This window comes from Pogona vitticeps, chromosome 3 (genome assembly GCF_051106095.1).
Source record: "Pogona vitticeps strain Pit_001003342236 chromosome 3, PviZW2.1, whole genome shotgun sequence".
Taxonomy (NCBI): Eukaryota; Metazoa; Chordata; class Lepidosauria; order Squamata; family Agamidae; genus Pogona; species Pogona vitticeps.
In genome coordinates, this window is record NC_135785.1 from 156,880,622 (window position 1) to 156,895,184 (window position 14,563).

Genomic DNA, 14,563 nt, shown 5'->3' on the forward strand with positions numbered 1-14,563 from the left:
TGAGGACATGCCCAATTGGGATTAAAATCTGGAGAATAATTCAGGACGATATCTTGGTCTTCCCTCCCATATGGTGTTTCTTAACCTGGGACACAGGCAAAAAACTGAGCTTCTTGAAACATTATGTAAGTAATTGGAATCGCCAAATGAGTAGTGGAGTAATTGTATGAATTACAGACCAAATATCTGATACAAACTTTGATTCAACTCACACATTGGTGTTTGATATCTTCTTTTAGGTGGTTCGGTTAATGCTTTGGCCTAACTGAAGTGCTGTTTTAGGTGTCTTTATAGTATTATACTTTAATATGTCTCCCCCACTCAATTTTCTATGTGCTATATTATTGCATTTTTATCTTTTTGTATGTGTGTTTGAACTGCTATAAGACCACTTCAAGATGAGTGTTGGGGCAAAACATTGCCCATAGGAGGCCAGGCTGGCCCCATCTTTGTTATCCTCAAGCAAAGACCTTTCTCTTCAGGCAGGTTTTCCTTTAAATTACTTGTTGACCAAGCAGATTTTAAGAAGATATTATTTTATTCTGTTGTTTTACTTGAGCTTTTAATAGTGCTCTTATTTATGAGTTTGAATATAATATCTGTTTAATGCTTTTTAAAATATTGTAGTAATTTATTTTTCATCTTTTAAATTTCTCTTCATATTGTAAGCTGCCTATGATCCTTCAGGAGAAAGGCAGCATATAAATAAATAATAACAATAAATTTTGAAATGTATGTGTGGAAATGTCACCTCAATCAAAGCTGAACTCACTGCACTTTTTACATCAGATGAAGAACCTTTGGGCCTCCCAATGTTTTGGACCAAAACTTCCACAATCCCTCATTAACATGTGTATTGATTTGAATCTTTGGGAACAAAGGTCCAAAACATTACAGGATTTCTCTACCACTGTTTGAAGTCTTTCTTCCTAGATACAGTGGTGCCTCGCATAGCGAGGTTAATCTGTTCTGGATTAACCTTCGCTATGGCGAAACATCGCTGAATGGGACAGAAAAGGCCATAGGAATGCATTCAACATCGTTTAATGCGTTCAAAATGGGCCGAAAACTCACCGTTCAGCGATGCTTCCCGGGTCAGGCAGCCATTTTCACGCCCTCGTTAAGCAAGGGCAGGGCATGAAAACGCTGCGTGCGGCCATTTCGGGGCTTCCGGCGGCCATTTTGGAGCCGCTGAACAGCTGATCGTCGGGCTTCGTTTTGCGAAGATCGGTAAGCGAAACGCTTACCGATCTTCGCAAAGCAAGTTTTGCCCATAAGGGCCATCGGTATGCGATCGCATTTGCGATCGCTGAGACCCCATCGCTATGCGATTTCGTCGTTATACGGTGCACTCGTTAAGCAAGGCAACACTGTATATAAACACTCTTAACATATTTCATTTGCTGTCTCAAAATGCTTGCTTTCAGAGGCAGCTCATGCACTGGAATGAAGGGTTTTTTCACCATATAATTTGAAAGAGCACCTCCTACTCTGCTCATAAGCCATCAGTGCTTGTTTTGTCCTCAAATGCCTCAGAATATTTTGGCCAAGGTGTGTGTGTGTGTGTGTGTGTGTGTGTGTGTGTGTGTGTGTGTGTGTGTGTGTGTGTGTGCACGCGCATGCACACACATGTGCATTCTTGTGCACAACACTCTTCACAACATATGAAAGATGAAAAATTACTGAACAGGTACCCAGAGGGAAATATCTATGATGAAATATATACACATGCTAGACACCCATTTCAATGGATTAAATATTAAACATTAGCCAAGATTTTAAAGTCTTTACCAAATGTGTCTGGGAACATTCTCAGTCATCGAGGTGAGGTTATCTGGAAGTTGAGTCCTGGCAACTGGACTTCTTTCTTATTAGGTTGAAATTGTTCACTACTCATCCAAGTAGCTTCTTCAGTCTGAGGAGAGTTGGTAGGAGACCCCTGATAAATCCTCCATGTTGTTTTCATTTCCCCCTGATCTGAATAGGCTTGTTAGATGGAAAAAGGATGGGGAGGGAGTGACCACTTGTGCAGTCTTTCTCCACCCATTGTCATGGGTCATTAACTGTCGTTAACAGTGGTCTTTCTTGTGTATGGTCCAGATCTTTCTGGGGACAGATGAAAGGGCAACATGATAAATAGGAAACAGATTGTATCTGAGGCCTCCACCCCTGTTGAGTGAGAGATTTTCTATATGCACTTGTATGGCCTCCCTGACTCCTCTCTCAAACTACTGTACCTATCTTCTGGGTCCAAAATGAGTATGCCTTGGTGATCAAATAAGTGTCCTTTGTCTTTCAAATGATGGAATGCTGCTGATTGCGGTCCTGAACTGTTGCCCCTCACCAAATGTGATAATTATGTTTTTTATCTATTATTTTTCCTGACCCACCTTTTCAGAACAAGGATCAAAGGTAAAGTCTGTCATTCTCTGCAGTTTCTACTGTTGTTTTCTTTAATAATGGTTGCTGTTTATAGCATCAAGCTTCAAAAGCCCTGAATACCGACCAAGAGTCTTAAATCATTACTAGGTGTGAAATGCAACCAAACACCACTGCCTCTTTATCTTAGAGCCTTGCATGAATGTTGTGCCATGTAGTCTCTGCATTCTGAACCTTATGTCTGACAATGTAGACATGTTCCATAACAACCAACATTAAAATATAGCAGTCAGTCTTTAAGGTGCCACTACATTTTTCTTTGCTTTTGTTTTCTTTTGTGTGCGTGTGTGCGTGTGCGTGTGTGTGCGTGTGTGTGTGTGTGTGTGTGCGTGTATGCATGCATGCATGCATGCATGCATGCATGCATGCATACATACATACATACATACATACATACATACATACATACATACATACATACATACATACATACATACAATTTTGTTGAATGGTGACTCCCAGAATCCCTCACCATTGTCTGTTCTGGCTAAGGCTGGAAGGCCACACTTCCCCCATACCTAATACAATAAGCATCATCACTGAGTGTGGCTCTAGTCAGCTTATTTTCCAGTTGTGGGAGGCAGCAGCTCCACTCTGCATTGTTCCCTCTAACTTACATAGAGAGCCAATGACACTGAAAATAAATCATCTCCAAATATATCTCTTAAACAACTTATGATTTTGCTTCCTGCTGGCCTGCAAGCAAGGGCAGCTTATCTCTGCAACTGAAGCTATAGGGAGTACTTGTGTAAACAAACCTCATTACCAAATTGCTCTTTGCTGCTGAGCGATTAGGTGCTTGTTTCCACAAATTCGGCTTCAGAGATAATAGCTTATCTTTGGAGTTGGAGTTGTTAAGTGCTCAGAAGCAGAGTGGAATTAACTAATTGAGGTTGTTTACACAAGGGATAGAAACTCTTATCTCTCCCAAGCAAGGTTCAGAAGCAAGGGCAATTAATGCCTCCCCGGAGTTGTTGCCTCTTCCCATTAAGTGGCCTGGGGAATACTGCTGCTTATCTAGTTACGGCTGCATCTTTAAATGGAAGAGCCATCATATTTCTCTTCCAAACTTTTCCTAGGTGTTAACATTATTTGCTTCTCCAATACTGGAAGCAGGGCTGGCACTTCCCTGGTGTGCCCAGCAAAGGAACTTAGAGACCTCATTGTCCAAGCAAGGTGAAATCCAAGAGCCTCTGGAAAGGTACAGGTTCTTCACTCTTGATCCATCTGATCCTACATGACTGGGGGTTTTATACTGAAAGTGTGATTTTAAAAAAGACAGGAAGGACTTGACTTATATGTCCACATTTAAAATAAATTGGTTTATGGCACTGTTCCAAGCCCTCCACTTTTTCAAGGACTTCATAGTTCGCAGTTAAAAGAAAACAACAGGTATTCGTCTGGAAACTGAGTCATGGCAAGTGGGCTGGTTCCTTGTTAGGTTGAAACATTTTGCTACTCATCCAAGTAGCTTCTTCAGTCTGAGGATGGTTTGTAGGAGAACCCTGATATATCCTCCTATAACCTCAGGGATCTCCTACCAACTCTCTTCAGACCGAAGAAGCTACTTGGATGAGTAGCAAAACATTTCAGCCTAACAAGAAACAAGTCCACTTGCCATGACTCAACCTCCAGATAACCACACCTGGATGACTGAGAATCTCCACAAACCGAGAGGGTGAGGGTACTGGGGTCTTTTCTCTCGCTGGGGCTCTTTGGCATCATCCTTCTATTGGGCAGTCTGGAAGAGAGGACAATTGCCATTTCTTGTCCTCCACTTCTTTCTCTAGTGGGAATGGGGCTGCTATTACCACCATGCCCCCTTCTTAAGGCCAGCTGCCAGTGCAGGATGATGAAGACAATGGTGCACTGTTTCCAATCTCGAGCTAGGGGAAAGCTTGTGCTGCTTCTGCGCATAATGACAGGGTTAAAAAAAGAAATTGCAGTTATGCAATCAAAGATGTAAGGCTATCCTTTGCTATTTGCAGCAGTCATGTAAACAGGATATACTTTTGTTATTTTTTTAAACAAAGACATTACAAATTAGGTAGCTGTGAATAACTAACTATGAATGCTCCTCATTAATTGCTCTGGAAAGACCCAGTTGCTTGTATTTTTGGATTCTCATGGAGGGGGGGCACCCTTGGGGACTGTCAGGAGGACCACATGCTCTTATATTGTTTTTATTACATCTCTGATCAAAATTGTTTGTGGAGGCCAACATCTCTAGTCTGAACTGGCTGTGATGGTCAACAACTACTTGAGCAGATGCTAGCCAGGTGAAGGTGTAAAGAATCCAAAATTCTCCAAGATTATAAATTTTAGAAACTATTTTGTGCTGTCACCTGTGTGGTATTTCTCTGATTCTCAAGCAATGGTGGTTTGGATCAAGGAGCTGCTCTTGACCCATAATGGATGCTTCAATAGAGCAATATCACAGTGGATCATTCACATAAGTGTGTTGGTGCATGGGAAGGCTTCCACACACCCATTATGAATGTGAAATTATCTTATAAGAACCCAGCCAGGACTGGCCTAGTAGCCCAGGACTGTTCCAATATGGCAGCCATATATGATAAACGCACACCTTGTTTTCAGCCAAAATGCATCCAACTATCAGTTCTCTTTAGCTTGTCCTGTCTAATATCATAATCCTGTCCAGTTGTACTTTTGCCTCCCACATTTATTAATCAATTCACCTTAACTCAAAATACCTTCGCAGTTCCAAATGCATTGACTAATCAAAAATACAAACATTGAAATCGGAGTAATTTGAACATTATTTGGCTCCTCTTTTGAGGAGGAAAATCCATAAATCATATGATTCACAAATGCTACAAGTTAAACCTCAATATATTCATTCATATTTATTAGAAAAGGTGCACTGACCACAGGAAACAATCTATCTCCTAATCTGGTAATTTAGAAAAGTACCAGCATTTTAGAGCCCATCTACTTCAATTTAGATCCAGAATCCAACTTGAGAAGTTTATTCTTCCCATTGACTGTCATTCGAAAGGGCTAGAACTCCTTTCAAAACAGGGATGAGAATTTTGCATATAGTAGCCTGTGATGGACAGGTCATTAACCACTCCTGTCCATCACAATTTAACAACCAATGGAAGAACAGAAGAGACAGAACTAAGAAAATATAAGAAGAATGGAAGACAGTTAAAGATCAGTTAGGGATGAGTTAGGGATATGAATTAGAGTTAGGGACTTCAGTTAAGGATATTAGAAGCAGTTTAGGCAGTTAGGACCAGTCTTGTGTTAGAGAAGAATAGAGAGATAGAGAATAAGATAAGAAGTGAATAAATACTTTGATTAACATAATTATACATAAGCAAATATAAATGTTATCAAAGCACAGCTGATTGAATGAATATAATAAGACCATCCATGATTTACTTTATGTGATTCACTTATAAACACTTAAATGAACATTGTTTTATTGAATAACACTGATTTAAGAGTCATATGTAATAGAGTGGGGAATAAATTCTCTGGTGGCAGCGGGAAAGGGTTGAAAAATACAGTGGTGCCTCACTTAACGGGCACTCCGTTTAGCGACGAAACCGCATAGCGATTAACATTTTGCGATTGCAAAAGCAATCGCATTGCGATGTTTCCTATTGGGTTTTATCGCTTTGCGATGATGAGTTCCCTGTTTTGCTTACCGATCACCGCAAAGCGATGATTTTTAAACAGCTGATTGGCAGTTCCAAAATGGTCGCCGGGTAAAAAAATGGCCACCCGCTGTGTTTTTGCGCTGATTCCTCGCTTAAGAGGCAGAGAAAATGGCCGCCATATGGAGGATCTTCGCTTTAAGGTCAGTTTTTTGCCCATAGGAACACATTAAACAGGTTTTAATGCATTTCTATGGGCTTTTAAAAATCGCATAGCGACGAAATCGCTTAGCAGCGATTTTTGCTGCACAGATTAACATCACTATGCGAGGCACCGCTGTAAATGTCATACCTGAAAGTGAACCTTGGTTGTGTGGAAGAACAAAGAGGGGAAATGGGGGTGTGTGACATAGCCCATAGGCAGTTTTTATGCCTCCCAAATTCTGGGCCAAAGAGCTTAGTGTTTTTTCATGTTATATGCCTTGTATGTTAGATTTTCTTTAAAAAATAGAACTGGCAGTAAATTTTTAGGAAGACTGACTTGTTCAACTCTATAGTCTGTCTACCTCAAATACCTCTGATTCATCCCATTTTTGAATGTGTCCAAAGATGGTGCCCACTCCTATTTCTTCACTTCCTTCTCTGTATTTTTGAATACCAAAATCTTGCATCCTGTATTGCACTATAAGCGATGGAGATGATGTTTCATCTTATCGTAGAGGTTGAATTAGTTATCGGTTGGATGAATCAATGAAACAACCTGAAATGTGACCTTAGGACTTAGGTTTTACATTGCTGATGGTGGCGGAGGGAGGGAGGGAGGGAGAGAGAGACGCTTGTTATGTTGTGTCACAGTCAGAGCCAATGACCCATGAAGGAGACAACATGTGAAATCTATTAGAAGGACCGTAGCAGAAGAAAAGGGAGCAAGACGTTAACAGCCTGCACCTTCAGAATAATGAAAGAGGATGGAGGATACTATGAAGAATAGAAAATGAAGAATTAGGATGGGAAAAACATAGATTCAATGAAAAGTGTTGAACATTGCTTTTTCCTAAGGTTTCTTTTTTTAAAATACATATTGAGTCAGAGTTTGACAGACTTAATACAGACCATACAACTCACTACAAGTCACAGTGGCTCATGATTTCTCTGTCTCTTCCTGACCCCCTCTGTAAAATGTGACACCTTCATTTTTCTCTTAGTAGCCATTCTTTACAACATTTCGTGTTCTTAATACAACAGTCATCTCTTTGAACGGTTTGGATCCTGTGGTGGTGCTCTTAACTAGTCAGTTTCTTATGTAGGGGAGACAAGAATTTGCCACTAGTTTGACCATCATTTGGCAAGACTTTCAATAGTCCAGCAGAGAAAAAAAAAGTTATCTTACTAACAAGTAGACAGCGGGAGATGATTTTTAAAAATATTTATTTTTTACAGTGGGAGATGAAATGTTGATTAGTGACAACAGGATTGACATTTGAGAATTATTTTTTTATTTAGGATAATGGAGGAATTGATCATTGTATTCTCGAAGGCTTCTCGAACAATTGATTATTGTTTACATTGTCAGGATAAGGAAAACTGTCCTACCCAACATAATGGGTAAAGTTAATGCAGTGCATTTATTTATCATCCCAATGAGACTTTTTCAATACCATACAACAGAGCTCATTAATGAAATTATCATCTCAAGTCAAACAATATAAATATGCATTGTTTTGGATATATTACAATGAATAGATATATTTCAATCTGTGTCTCTTTTTATACTGTTGTATATACACCATAAGCTGGTGTTTATTTTTTGTTGTGTTTTAGTACACATTAAGCTATACTGAGGTTTTTGGAAAAATTGGCTCCCTTGCTTTTCAGCAGGATTGGAGAAACATCTATGGGAAAAGAGCAGCTTTGCGCCACACAACTCAAACATTGGAAGTCTACACTTCTTGCTGTTACACTGCTGAGTTTTGGCAAGAGAGCAAGAGAAAAAAATAACACACACAACATTTTGATCTTTAACAAGAAATCTAGAGCTTGTGGGTGCTATTTTCACTTTGATTTGACTTTTGGGAAGCACTGAAAGAGAAAACATGGCTGTTTTGCCACTCCCACATTGGCACTTGAGAGGTAGTAGGGAGTGTATGGAAGGGGATCAATAAGGGGAGTTACCATATGTAGTATTTGGATACTTATCATTGTTTAATATTGCTTATACAAAGTCTTTATCATTCCCCAGCCCGTGAGTGACCCACATTTATGTGGTATTTATCATTTTAATCCTTTGTTTCTGAAGGATATGAGGATGGGAATGTAAAAATCTCATCTATCTTTCTTCAAGCCCTGCAGACGTTCTGATTGTCAGAAACGAATCCTCCTCTTATCAACAGATCTTCATTGAAGCAGCATGACTGGCTTGCTTTTGACTGCAATTTGTGTATTGTTGGAAATTAGGATTATAGATATAAATATGCCTAATTAACAACAGCATAGGGACAGAGCCTTTCCCACCTTGGTTTCCTGTGTCTCTGATCCTGCTTACGTACAATAGTGTGAACCCTGACATAATAACTAAGATCTATGAGCACTACCCTTCAAATGAAGACCATAAATCAGCTTTGCTCCTGACTTTTTCAAGGACAAGGCTACACAGTGGAGAAAGACAGCTATGGGAAACATGCGGGGGATAGTTATTCTGTGTTTTGTAATTAGTAACTTTTTTTTCTTCCTTTAAATTATTATTATTACACCGTACCAGTTTATGTATGTATATTATTTTTACTTTGTTGCACTGCATATGATTATGTTTTTTATTATTATTTGATTTGTTTATATCAAGTTACACTTCCCCCCTTTTTTTCCTCTCTTCGTTCTTTTTCTCTTCCTCCCCCTCCTCCCTCCCTTTTCTCCTCTTGGTCATGGAATGGAAGGCCTGCCCTCCCAGCAAGGGGCCCCAAAACATCTCAGTGGTCACGGGTAGGGGGAGATATGGTGTTGGCGTCATCCCTGCTCGTGTTAGAGGAACGATTGACAGATGCTTAAAAGCTGTTCATTGTTCTGAGACAGTGTCCAACCCCCAGTATCAAGGTAGCCAGTCCAGTCGGCCTTCCACTCTGCGCCTGGTGTTGTTGAATGCCAGGTCTGTATCCAACAAGGCCCAAGTGATTTACGATCTCATCTTGGAGCAGGATGCAGACCTAGTATGCATAACCGAAACATGGATTGGCAGAGAGTGGGGTCCTCCCCTAGCACTCATCTGTACGCCCGGTTATGTTGTCCAACACCAGGGTAGACTGGAGGGTTGGGGGGGGAGTTGCCATTGTCTTTAAATCCAGCTTGAAGGAAGCTAGGTGCTCCTCAGTGGTAAAACCGGGTCTCGAGGCTCTCCACATGTCGATTGGGGCCAGGGATGGTATTGGGATCTTGCTGGGTTACCGTGCTCTCCGCAACCCAGCCATTTCCCTACCAGAGCTGGTGGACTTTGTCTCCACGGCACTGTTGGATTCCCCGAAGCTATTGGTTCTGGCGGATTTCAACGTGCATGCGGGGGCAGATACTTCCGTGCCAGCTCTTGAGTTCTTGGAGACCATGGCCTTCTTGAACATGTCCCAACATGTCAACGGCCCCACTGACGTGGGTGGCCACACACTTGACCTGGTTTTTTCCACTAATGGGAGCGAGAGTGATCCGATGGTGACTGACCTCGAGTCGGTACCCTTGTCATGGTTGGACCATCACCTAATAAAATGCACCCTCAAAATGGCTCTCCCCCCTCGCAGGGAGCAGGAACCTATTGTCATGGTCCGCCCTCGAAGGCTACTGGATCTGGTTGGATTCCAGGATGCCATGAGAGGTGTTACGGCTGACCTGGCTGGCGCTCCTGTCGAGGCTCTGGCTGACGTCTGGTTCTCAGCTGCGGCTAGGGCTGTAGACATGATCGCTCCTAAACGCCCTCTCCGCCGTAGAGACCGCCCGGCGCCCTGGTTTAACCAGGATCTCCGGGCATTGAAGCGGGTCAGGAGATGGCTAGAGTGCAAATGGAGAAAGGACCCGATGGATTTTAATTGGATAGCTGTTAAGGTCGCTACTAACCTTTACCTGGCCAAGGTAAAGGCTGCCAGTTGAGCATACTTCGCTAACCAGATAAGCGACGCGTCCAACCAGCAGGCGGAGTTATTCCGTATAGTACGCGACCTATCCGGAGTTGGTCTGAGTGATGGGCCTCCCCCTAGTTTCTCACTGGACCAATTTGCAGCATTTTTAAAATCAAAATTGGAGGCCATCCGCCGGGACCTCTCTCCTTTTTTGAACACAGTGAGTCGAGCTGAGATGTCCAGTGATTCTTGACTCCTTTCAGCCTGTTACGCCTGACTCTGTGGCCAGGGTGCTGGATCGCTGTTGTGCCACCACCTCCTCCTTGGACCCTTGCCCAGCCTGGCTAATCAAATCAGCCAGGCCTTCAACAATGGAATGGGCCATGGCTATAATTAATGGGTCTTTCCTTGAGGGCAGATTTCCATCTGCCCTGAAGGACACACTCATTAGGCCCATTAGGAAGAAACCTAGTTTGGCAGCGGACAAAATTGGCAATTATAGGCCTGTCGCCAACGTTTCTTTCCTAAGCAAGGTGGTTGAGAAGGTGGTGGCCGATCAGCTTCAGGCACTCCTGGACGAAACAGATGCCCTGGATCCATTTCAGTCGGGCTTCAGGCCGCGCCACAGTACAGAGATGGCATTGGTTGCCCTGTGTGATGACTTACTGAGGGAGGCCGACAGGGGCAAAGTGTCTCTGTTGGTCCTCCTCGATATCTCAGCGGCCTTTGATACCATTGACCATGGTATCCTCCTGGGGAGGCTCTCCGAGTTGGGAATAGGTGGCCTGGCATTGGCCTGGCTCCATTCCTTCTTGGAGGACCGCACCCAGAGAGTACAGCTTGGGGAGAGTGTCTCAGCCCCGTGGACCCTCAATTGTGGGGTCCCGCAGGGGTCGATTATCTCCCCAATGCTGTTTAACATCTACATGAGGCCGCTGGGTGGGGTCATCAGGGGGTGTGGGGCCATGTGTCATCAGTATGCTGATGACACCCAGCTCTATATCTCCTTTTTACCAACTGCAGGAGGTGCCGTTCTGTCCCTCCAGCGCTGCCTGGGGGCTGTACTGCAATGGATGCAAGAGAACGGGCTCAGGCTGAACCTGGACAAGACAGAGGTATTGAGGGTGGGTGCCCCCACAGCTGGGGATTTGGGAAGCTCCCTCTCTTTTGGGGGGTGACTCTGCCCACCAGGGATGGGGTCCGCAGCTTGGGGATCCATCTGGACCCTGCACTCACTATGGAATCCCAGGTGGCGTCGGTGGTCCGCAGCACCTTTTTTCACCTCAGGCGGATAGCCTAGCTGCGGTCCTACCTTGATGTGGGAGTGCTCACTACCTTGGTGCATGCGCTTGTAATCTCAAGATTAGACCACTGTAATGCACTCTACGTGGGGCTGCCTTTGAGGCTGCTGCAGAAACTACAGATGGTGCAGAATGCGGTGGCCAGATTACTTAGTGGAGTGAAAAGATACCAGCATATCTCACCCACTCTGGCCGCATTGCATTGGCTGCCCATCCAATTCCGCATGGACTTCAAAGTGTTGATGCTTACGTATACAGCCCTAAACGGCTTAGGGCCTCGATACTTGACGGAACGCCTACTCCCACCAAGATCTACCCGTGTCACTTGTGCGAGCCGGGAGGTGAGGCTGAGGAGCCTAACGCCGAGGGAGGCCCGGAAGGAAAAGACAAGAAATCGGGCCTTCTCGGCGGTGGCTCCTCGCCTCTGGAACAATCTACCTCCTGAGATTCACGGGGCTCCCTTGCTGGGTACCTTTAAGAAGCAATTAAAGACATGGATGTTTCGGCAGGCCTTCCCATCACATAACTCCTGACCCCTTTCTTTCTTCTCTTACTGTTTTTTGTTTTGTGTATTGTGTACCGTAATGTAGTGCTTTTATCACTTAGAACTGTGTATGTACATTTTTATTGCATCATTTTATGATTGTTAGCCGCCTAGAGTGGTCCTTGCCCAACCAGATAGGCGGGATATAAATTAAATAAATAAATAAATAAATAAATAAATAAATAAATAAATAAATAAATAAATAAATAATAAACCCATTCCACCAATTAGAATTCTGTAAGTGCTTTAAGCCACTTTTATAACTCTGGACCACTGGAAGTTTCTAGTGCATAATTTATCTGGAGTGCCTTTCGTAGCAAAAAATAGAGAGATGTCTTTAAGAGAAGAAGTTAAAAATATTAGAGGAAACCTGGTGTTATTCACCTACCAATGGAATGGGAAACTGCAGGAAGCCTTTGGGAGCCTTGAGATGAGGAAAGCATTTAATATTGGAAATTGGAGGCAGAGAAGTAAGTGGCAATAGTCTTGCCAACAAGATGATGGGCATTCCTAGATCTGGTGCCCATCCCTTTCTCCTCATGCTTTTCTTCTTTTCATTACTCGCCCTCGCCCCAATCTCAATGTGAGAAACAAGCTCAATATAGTTAAATGAAGTGAACTAGGGCAGTCTTGGTACATAACTGATTAAAGGTTTCTTCACTGCCTTATGTCACCAAGAAGCACCCTAACAGTTGGCAGAAGTGACTATGAAAAGAGGGACCAAGCTGCAGGAGGTGGTATGTGCTGTAGTGTTGACAGAAAGAACAAGGAGAAATGGAGGAGGCAGTCTGCAGCTGACAGCAGAGCCCTCCTCCAACACACACTGTGGTGCAGCCTCTCAAAGATACTGAAGTACAGTGGTGCCTCGCAAGACGAGCACCCCGTTTAACAATGAACTCGCATCATGATGAACTTTTTGCGATCACAAAAGCGATCACTTTATGATGGTTTCAATGGGAGAATTTCACTTTGCGATGATCAGTTCCCTGCTTCAGGAACCAATTCTCGCAAAACGACGATTTTTGGTCAGCTGATTGGCGGTTTCAAAATGGCCACCGGGTAAAAAAAATGGCTCCCCACTCTTTACTGGAATGGATTCCTCACTGCACAGGCAGTGAAAATGGCCACACTATGGAGGATCTTCGCTGGACTGTGAGTTTCAAGCCCATAGGAACGCATTAATCGAGTTTTAATGCGTTTCTATGGGCTTTTTTATTTCGCATTACGTTTTCGTTCTACAGCAATTTCGCTGGAACGAATTAACGTCGTAATGCGAGGCACCACTGTAATTAAATTCAGAGCATGCATGTAGAGCTGTTACCAGTTTTGCTTGGCTGGTGAGACCCACCCAAAAAGTGTACAGAAATAGGACATCACAAAGAAAAATGGATAACGATTTCAACTAATTAAAATCGCCAGTTAAAACTGCAAAGCAGTTAAGGAGATTCTTACTCTCATTTTATTATTTTGTTCTTATTGTTGTATCATTTTAATTTGGGCCAGTGACCACATAATATAAATAGAGAGAGATTCTTGTAAAGCATGCGTTGATTCTTGGAAGCAAAAGCCTTCTCCTTTAGATTAGCAATATTTACCTGTAACACTTTATACCTTATTGAAAGTTAGATTCTGTAATTATGTCATATACATTATATATTATCTATATTATAAAATTATCTTGCTGCACACTCAGTGAAACGTGTGCTATTTGATGGTTCTCTCTTCTAAATTAGGTATGATGCAGGTAGGTAATGATCCTGAAAGTCTCTCGCTGAGCATAACTCAGTGACACCCCACCAGCTCCTATGGTCCAATCTGTACTGGGGGGGAAACCCTTGAGGGGCCTCTAAAGGATGTTGTCTTAAACTGGATCTTTATTATAGAAAGATTTAATAGCAAAGCCTATGTTCAGATCATATATTGCTATCACCTGGCACACAAACTTCTCATAAAGGAGCAAACAACTATCAGCGTCCTATAAATAATCCAAGCATCATTATCTAACAGGTCAATAAAGGAGAGTACCCAATGTGCTGAACAAGATTGACTTTACATTAAGTCATCAAAAGAGAACTCTCTGATATTAAATTCAGCCATCCAATACCCAGTGATCTCAGTAAAGCATATAAGAGAAAAAGGCAAAACTTGTGAGGATTTTGTTGACACCAGTTGATACCTGATGCAGATATAACTCTGGAAGTGTGTGGTCCTGCCACCTTCATGAATTCACACAATTTCACAGTGGATATCAAGGTGCTGTATCTTTGGACTGCATGTTACAAACTTACTGAGCTATGTAAATGCTATTAGGACTTTTTTAAAAAAAAATTAAGGCTATTTAAATAGGTTTTGGAAGGATCTGCCCCAACTACAATACATCACAGGCCAGAATATACAAATGCCCGACACGGCTGCATTACAGGCCAATGCATGGATTTCTATCACTATGGGGCATTACTGCTATAGGGAATCACCAGATTCAGTAGATTCAGAGAGATACCTAAAAAGTGAAGGATTATTGAAAAACTACAGCTGGGAACAGTATGCCAAAACAACTGA

General features: G+C 42.6%; 1 long non-coding RNA gene across 2 annotated transcripts in view; it reads left to right on the forward strand.

Moving 5' to 3' along the window:
- The window catches only part of LOC144588469 (uncharacterized), an 89,896-nt gene that overhangs the window by 46,603 nt on the left and 28,730 nt on the right, over window positions 1-14,563 (forward strand). The window contains exon 1 of one of the 2 annotated variants that reach the window (XR_013544044.1): window positions 3,520-3,640. The exons of the other annotated variant lie outside the window; for it this stretch is intronic. This is a non-coding gene — a long non-coding RNA (uncharacterized LOC144588469). Of the gene's footprint in view, window positions 1-3,519; window positions 3,641-14,563 lie in introns of those variants that run through there. 2 annotated transcript variants of the gene reach the window in all.